Raw genomic sequence first — 9,396 nt, 5'->3', positions numbered from 1 at the left:
TGTGCTGTTTTTGGATATTGATTAGCGATTGTCAAAGTCGCACAGAAATTCCAAAATGTTTGTAGTTTTTAGTTCAGATTATTTGTTTGCAATATGTGATCTATAGGCTAAGTGAGCTTCATCAGCTGTTTAATGATTGTGGGGTTTGAATAGTATGTGGTGAGAATCACAATATAGGGTACAAAATATATTCTAGCTCTTAAAAGGGCAGTACCTACCTTGTGTGTACAATTTTCAATTACAGCATTATTTATTCTGCAGTTATTCTATTTCTATTCTGTTTTCAATCATGTTACATGTTACATGTTAAAAGTATATTTTGATTACAATTATTATGTCTAATATTTTAACTAAATAGAATCGATTAGTTTCCAAACTATAAATACATATATATCTCTAGCTGTCTGATAACACATTCTGATTGAATGACTTGTCTTGCACTTTGTAAAAACCCAGAGTGAATGTTGGAAAAAGATCTTGGTTCCTTTCTAAACATAGCAATGTCAATTCAAAGAGGACTCGGTCCACAAAATAGGTGAAGTGAACTGACAAAAGAGTTGAGTCCTCATGCAAAGGCAAGGGCAGTGTGAATACAAAGATAACGGAGTTATTATTATTTATTTTTTTTTAAAGAGGACTGTGATCGTAACCGTGGTTTTGGGAAACGAAGTTTCTAAGGGTGTTTTTCCACATATCGTCCGTCCTCTTTCAAAGAACCTAAAGTTGCACCACATTAAACGATAATACGCTGCATAGGCCTACAGTATATATTTCAATCATATTGAAATCAATTTCATGTTCAATCGATCAAGTTATATTTTGATAATTGCTCATTGTAATAATTGCGTTGCACATCTAATTGCATGATGTATAACGCAATTATTTGCCAAATGTGTGATTTAGTGCATTATTTCGAGTAAAACCTTGGAATAAGCTACCTTAATATATGCAGCTATACCGGTAAGGGGCTCAATATCTCTCTAGGAGCTGATCCTTTGTCAGTATTGTGGAATCATTCTAATTCTAATGTTAAGGTAAGATTTGAATGGGGAACTGATCTGAGAGTAGCGCAACCTTTCTCTCGATCCTATCAGCATCGCAGCATGATCTCATAAAGTAGACGTAACATAGTAAACAAAAATCCGGGAAACAAAAATTAGTATGATATGTTAGGTTTGGTATGGTTACATAAAACAAATGGTTTAGGTGGTTGGCAACCCAAAGGTTGCGAGCTCTAATCTCATGACAGACAACTTTAGCATTTTAGCTAATTAGCAACTTTTCAACAACTTTTTTAGATACTTTGCAACTGCTTAGCATGTTAGCTAACCCTTCCCCTAACCTTAACCCTTTTAGCTAACCCATATCCTAAACCTAATCCTAACCTTTACCCTTTAACCTAAGTCCTAACATTAACCCCAACCCCTAGCCGAGCTAACGTTAGCCAGCTAGCTAACGTTAGCCACGTACTCACCTAGCTATAATTTGTAACACATCATACGTTTTTAAAATTCATAACATATCATACATTTTGCAAATCGTAACATTTTGAAATTTGTAACATATTTTACATTTTGAAAATTCGTAACATACAATACAAATGATAATTTGTAACATATCATACAAAATTGGTGATGGACAACCACAAATTAATACATACCATATGAAATGTAACATTCTAAATGTATGTGTGTAAACTTCACTAGGCACTTGTCTATGGTGTCAATGCTGCAACCTGGTCTCAGAGCATTTCATATTATTCTTTATGTTTTTATTTTACCTTTATTTAAATAGACAAATTCTTATTTTCAATGACAGTTGGTTAACTGCCTTGTTCAGGGGCAGAACAACAAATGTTTAACTTGTCAGCTCGGGAATTTGAACTTGCAACCTTTCGGTTAGTAGTCCAACGCTCTAACCACTAGGCTAACCACTAGGCTACATACCGCCCCACTAGGCTAACTCACTAGGCTAACCACTAGGCTACATACCGCCCCACTAGGCTAACTCACTAGGATAACCACTAGGCTAACTCACTAGGCTAACCACTAGGCTACATACTGCCCCACTAGGCTAACTCACTAGGCTAACCACTAGGCAGCATACCGCCCCACTAGTCTAACTCACTAGGCTAACCTGCCGCCCCACTAGGCTAACTCACTAGGCTAACTCACTAGGCTAACCACTAGGCTACCTGCCGCCCCACTAGGCTAACTCACTAGGCTAACTCATGAGGCTAACTCACTAGGCTAACTCACTAGGCTAACCACTAGGCTAACTCACTAGGCTAACTCACTAGGCTAACCACTAGGAAACCTGCCGCCCCACTAGGTTAACTCACTAGGCTAACTCACTAGGCTAACTCACTAGGCTAACTCACTAGGCTAACCACTAGGCTAACTCACTAGGCTAACTCACTAGGCTACCTGCCACCCCAGAATGAGAACCTTATTCTCAAACACCCCCTTTATGACACTTGACCTTCTCATTATCGAAATGACCAACAAGCTGAAATTGTGGAAAAAAACCCGTAAAGAACTATTACCTTACCAACACGGAGGCATGAATGGGCTTTAGTGATGTGATAAATTGTTTGCTGACTCATAATGGCTGTCTCCTTGTACCTGCAGATTGAGCTAAGGGCCTCTCATTATCGAAACAAATTTCTCATGATTTGTTTATTGCTTTTTCGGACTTTTGCTGTACCAATCATTTTTGCTTTGTTAGTTGTGGAAATTGTGGTATATGGTATAATTGTAGTATATGGTATAATTGTGGTATATGGCATAATTGTGGTATATGGTATAATTGTGGTATATGGCATAATTGTGGTATATGGTATAATTGTGGTATATGGCATAATTGTGGTATATGGTATAAATGTGGTATATGGTATAATTGTGGTATATGGTATAATTGTGGTATATGGTATAATTGTGGTATATGGTATAATTGTGGTAAATGCATAATATCTGATCATTATAACATAACAATAATAATGAATTAGTTTCATACAGATCCTAATCTTAGTGGTCAAAGAGGATTATTATTTTTTTGTGTGTGAAGTGCCAGTTTCGTGAGAACTGTTTATATGGCATAGAAAAATAGCATGTGATGTCTAGACTTTCACAAAAAAACAGTATACTGTAACACTGCTTTAACCATATCCAGCCCGTAGGCACATTTTGTTTCTTGTAAACCATGTGACTTTTTATTATATGTAGGCCAGCCAACCTGGAAAAAGTGCTTGAAAACACATGGCTCGTTACATAAATAATAATAAATAATAAATAATAAAGGGGTAAAAATAAAATACACTGAAGGCCATTTTCAAGGGGTCAAAGGTGAATTCTGGAGAAAATGGGCAAAAGTCCAATTAGAAATATCCTGAAATGTTAAATGATCTGGATTATCAAAACATAAACACTAAGACTGAGGAATGGATGCATCAAATAAATTGATTTGACGTTGCCATTTTACAAGTACAAGTATTTAAGTATACTATACATTCAGATGTTAGTCATATATTTAGTGAATATGGCTGATATCAATCATTACCTCAAAGATGTTAACATTGACTGCATTTACACTTGTCCCCCTAGTAACTCTGCCCCACAATGTCAGATCCTCACAGGGTAAAATGGCTTATTATTCAGAAGTGTCCTTCTGAATAGTTAGAGGGGACTTATTGTATTTTCATGTTGTCAAAATTGTCGACTATCCTATTTGGGTGCTTGTACATTTTACCCCTTAAATATGACATTAGGCCTACAGTTTTCACATCTCTGGCCTAGAAAGTCACTTTCCTATGAGGTAAAGTTCTCCTGGTTCAGTAGCGTCTCTTCCAGTTTCCTCAGAGGGATGATGGGGAATATGCTTTGACTTAAAGCATTATGCAAAATGTAAATATAAACATGTTTATTCCACAGTCTAATTATGTATGACATGTTTGAATGTAGATTGTGTTTTTATTCTAGTTTCTGTGGCTTGAAGCCTGACTACATCACAGGGAGAACATTTTCGTTTTTGCTTCCTTAGAGGGAGGTCAGTGACACCATAGAGAGAAGAGAGAAGGAGATAGATGCCCGTTGACCATGGCTTCCCATCCAGGGGGGAAATAAAAAGTAAGCTCATCCTACAACTACTTGAAGTGAATAATAACAATAACGCAGGTTCCATATATTTTTCATTGTAATGCTCATTGAATGATTATTGTTTGTTGACAGTGAATCCCTGCCCAGAGGCTTCCAAACTCAACCCAGGTAAATGTGACTGTCAGTCGTCACTTGATTCATGTGATCTTCATCCCTAACAACTCTGAACCCGTACAGCAGTTCCTCAAGTCTTTTGTCAGGCCAATGAAATGCTGTATGCTGCAAAGTACAGAGAGATCCTTGATGAAAACCTGATCCAGAGCACTCAGGATCTCAGACTGGGGTGAAGGTTCACCTTCCAATTGGACAACGATCCTAAGCATTCAGCCAAGAAAACGCAGGAGTGGCTTCGGGACAAGTGTCCTTGAGTGGCCCAGCCAGAGCCTGGACTTGAACCCAATCAAACAGCTGTGCAGCGACGCTCCCTATCCAACTTGACAGAGCCTGAGAGGATCTGCAGAGAAGAGTGAGAGAAACTCCCCAAATACAGGTGTGCCAAGCTTGTAGCTTCATACCCAAGAAGACTCAAGTCTGCAATCGCTGCCAAAGGAGCTTCAACAAAGTACTCAGCAAAGGGTCTGAATACTTATGTAAATGTGGAATATTTTTTATTTTTAATAAATTGTTGTCCTACGGTGGGGACAGTAACATTAGTAATCTAAAAACATTATACTTTAAAATGTTTTTTTAATTTGTGTTTTTTCAGTTCACATCCGAAATGGTGTAATGAGGTGTCCACATGCTATCAGACGTTTGGAGTTCCAACTGGAACATTTCATCTGAATGACCCTTCAAGTCGTAATTTCTAGTGGGAAACTCTGAGTTGCTGAATTGTGAAGTTTTACCACTGACCTTTCACTTTTGCAACCAAAAAATTACAACAAATCTGTTTTTGACAGTAACAAACTTATCAATGTGGATAATGTAGCAAGTTTGGCCATATTGTCAATGTTAAGCAGTCTAGCTAACTTTTTTTTATTTGCAGCAACAATAGTTAGCTTTTCTAGCTAGCTAAAATCTTAATGGTTGAATTATTGATCCGACTTTAAAAGCACTTGACACAATCATGTCAGACTTACGACCTACTTATTGTAAAGTGACCTACTTCCAAGGAGCATGTGAACGCCTCGTGTTTCAGACACGTGTAACGAATGTCGTCGGGATAAGGAGAAGGTGAGGACCAAGGTGCAGCGTGATACGTGTTCATCTTTATTTATGAATGAAACAGTTCTGTCTGGTACAGAATACTAAAACAGAAAACAACTACCCATCAACACAGGTGGGAACAGAGTACCTAAGTATGGTGTCCAAACAGACACAACAATTGACAGCTGCCTCTGATTGGGAACCATACCAGGCCAAACACATAGAAATACAACACACAGAACAAAACATAGAATGAAAAACATAGAATGTCCACCTCATCTCACGCCCTGACCAAACCAAAATAGAGACATAAAAAAATGACTAAGGTCAGGACGTGTCATGTATGCAAATTAAACTCTCGTAAGATTAACTCAGCTATTTGTGTTGCTATATAAGTTCACACAACACTGTTTGGGTTAGTGGAGTATTTGATGTCAGCTCAACAATTTCCCAATTTTAAATCCAGCCAATAAGGATATTGCTACATGGACTTTTTCTAAGTAACTTTTTCCTTTTAACAGTGTATATATATATTTTTATTATATATTTGTGATTCATGTATAGCATCTTAATGCTTTTGGGCTGAAATTACAAACTAATTAGAATAGAATATATATCTCAGTAACTGTAATTGCCAAAATATTAACATGATTGAATGTAGATAGTTTTTACTGTTTTATTCTAGTTGCTGTGGTTTGACTAGGCTACATCAGAGGGATTACACTGTTTGTTTGCTTCTTAGAGGGAAGTCAGAGACGCCAGAGAGAGAAGGAAGAAGATGGGAGAGGAATGCCCATGGACCATGGCTTCCCATCCAGAGGAAATAGAACGTACGTTCATCCTACAACTACCTGTAGTGAATAATAACAACAACACAGATTCCATTGACTTCATTGTTATGCTCATTAAATTGTTATTTTTGTCGACAGTGAAACACTGGCCAGTGGCTTCCCAACTCAACCCAGGTAAAGTTCATGTCACTGTCAGCTGTCACTATATCAATTTGGTCTTCATCTCTAACAACCTAACAAATACCAACATATAACAAATTGAGCTTCATTACTAAGTATTTTGTCAGGCCAATGCAGTTCTGTGTGCTGCAATTATCAATAAACATGAGCTACATGCTGATGCTATATGTTGGCCAAAGAAAGTCTCTGAAGCCACCATCCACCATATTGCTACTCCTCAGCAGTCGCAGTCCTCCATAGGAATGAATGGAATACTACATGCTGATGCTATATGTTGGCCAAAGAAAGTCTCTGAAGCCACCATCCACCATATTGGCTCTCCCCAGTAGGAACAGTCCTCCATAGGAATGAATGGAATACTACATGCTGATGCTATATGTTGGCCAAAGAAAGTCTCTGAAGCCACCGGTCGGCCATATTGGCTCTCCCCAGTAGGAACAGTCCTCCATAGGAATGAATGGAATACTACATGCTGATGCTATATGTTGGCCAAAGAAAGTCTCTGAAGCCACCATCCACCATATTGGCTCTCCCCAGTAGGAACAGTCCTCCATAGGAATGAATGGAATACTACATGCTGATGCTATATGTTGGCCAAAGAAAGTCTCTGAAGCCACCGGTCGGCCATATTGGCTCTCCCCAGTAGGAAACAGTCCTCCATAGGAATGAATGGAATACTACATGCTGATGCTATATGTTGGCCAAAGAAAGTCTCTGAAGCCACCGGTCGGCCATATTGGCTCTCCCCAGTAGGAACAGTCCTCCATAGGAATGAATGGAATACTACATGCTGATGCTATATGTTGGCCAAAGAAAGTCTCTGAAGCCACCATCCACCATATTGGCTCTCCCCAGTAGGAACAGTCCTCCATAGGAATGAATGGAATACTACATGCTGATGCTATATGTTGGCCAAAGAAAGTCTCTGAAGCCACCGGTCGGCCATATTGGCTCTCCCCAGTAGGAACAGTCCTCCATAGGAATGAATGGAATACTACATGCTGATGCTATATGTTGGCCAAAGAAAGTCTCTGAAGCCACCGGTCGGCCATATTGGCTCTCCCCAGTAGGAACAGTCCTCCATAGGAATGAATGGAATACTACATGCTGATGCTATATGTTGGCCAAAGAAAGTCTCTGAAGTCACCATGCTTTGAAGCCACCGGTCGGCCATATTGGCTCTCCCCAGTAGGAACAGTCCTCCATAGGAATGAATGGAATACTACAGTATTTCAATGTAATGTTTCAAGGACAAAATTACATGTATTAAGTATTTATTTGTTGTAGTGGGGACAGTAACATTGGCACTGTTTCCAATTATGCGGATTTCAGCTTTAAGGTTTCTGTGATAGGTTGTTATCCATAAAATACCACAACAAGGTGCGCAAGCGTTCGATTTGCCTGCTGAGGGATTGCTAAAGAAATGTTACCGTTATTGGGTTGTAATATGATGAGCAGTCAGAAATACTCATTTCCGATTTTAGCTAGCTAGTTGAGGTACCTAGGTTGGTGAAAACAAATCGGAATATATGTTTGTGTGAGCATTTCAATAAAAAATGTTTCTAGCTAGCTTGGCAAATGCAACGTACTGCTACACAAGAAGAGGCTACAATGGATGTGAAATCAACATAATCCACACATACGTACTTGTCAGTTAATAATACAGGTTTATTTTATATCAGTCAAATAGTCAAAATAAATGGTGGCCAATCTTGAAAAAAAGAGAGGTGTTTTCACACTGTAATACATGAAGCAGGCTGTGCTTGACCCCCATCCGGGAACGGAATGTTTAGAAAGGAGCTAAAATATGACGTCATTGATAACAACCTATAGAATATACTTGGGAAAAAACAAATGTAGACATTAATAAATGCATTTCTATATCTTCCAAAATGTTTTAAACAATAGCGGAAGAGTACAAAGATGGTGGTGCGGTGGCTTTCCAAACAGTGCCCCCTGTCTGTCATTTAGTGTTTATGTACCTCATTAACAACCTCACTGAGTTTCCCTGTTCTTATTTTAGGTCCTCTGAAGACGTTACTCCACAAACTTGGTCTGGAAAAACAATATCCTAATAAACTGACTCTTAGATCTTTGCTTGAGATCAACAAGGACAGCATTTCTGATGACGCTGTTGACTCACTCAAAGCAGTACCACGGTACTTTCTGAGGAAACTATTGATTGTCAATGCAGACTGTAAGAGTTGTACATGTTTACCTGAGGATGAAATTAGCATAGACCTTTATAGAGATGAGAATCCAGAGGATAATGAGGTAAATCTTCTAGATCTCATCACTGCACTCTTTCTCTGTGCTGACAGTTTCCTGCAGCAGGAAATGGCCCTCAAGATGTCCATGTGCCAGTTTGCTGTGCCACTTCTGCTACCCCCGGGCACTGGCAGTCAGAGCACCCTCATGTTGTGGGCCTTGAGGGAAATCCTTAAAGAGTGGCGTCCACATGCTCTATCAGAGTCAAAAGGGTTTGAGGAAGGTAATTTTGTCTTTGAGCAAATACCTTTCATCTCCTTTGTCAGGCTTCAAGACTGTAGCATTTCCAAATCGCAGCTCTTGAATCATATCTTTAGCAGTGGCCAACAGATTCACAACATTTTCCCTCACAAAGACATGGATGGAGGGACAGCTCCAAGGATGATCTCAGGTGGCTTGGTAGAGGCTTGCTGGTATCTTCCATGTGGAAACAGAAATGTTGATAGATATCTGGAACCACTAACCGTTGCTAATTTGAGAGGAGACATTTGTGCTTCACAAGCACAATTTAGTTTTCTAACCCAAGTGTCAACCCGCCATCTTCATCTTCCTGGACAGTGTTGATGAAGATGAGCGGAAGTTGTTGCTCTCTCTTGGGGACATGGGATCCAAGCTGTTCCTCGTGGTCAATTCCAAAGGAGAGGAGAGCCGTAATGTTGAAACATCGGTAAAGGAGATAATGGAGGCATTCAAACTAAAGTCAAACAATACAATAACACAGAGACCAAATGTCAACTGTGCAAGATTCTCACGTCAGATCAGCAAAGCCATGAACAATATTTTGAAGGAATCTACTTCAAAGATAAGCATAGAAAGTATGTCAAACAAAGCTATCGAGCTGGAGATATCTGTTGATG

Source organism: Oncorhynchus mykiss, chromosome 11, assembly GCF_013265735.2.
Source record: "Oncorhynchus mykiss isolate Arlee chromosome 11, USDA_OmykA_1.1, whole genome shotgun sequence".
NCBI lineage: Eukaryota > Metazoa > Chordata > Actinopteri > Salmoniformes > Salmonidae > Oncorhynchus > Oncorhynchus mykiss.
The sequence above is the reverse complement of the archived record's forward strand: the minus strand, read 5'-3'. Positions refer to the sequence as shown.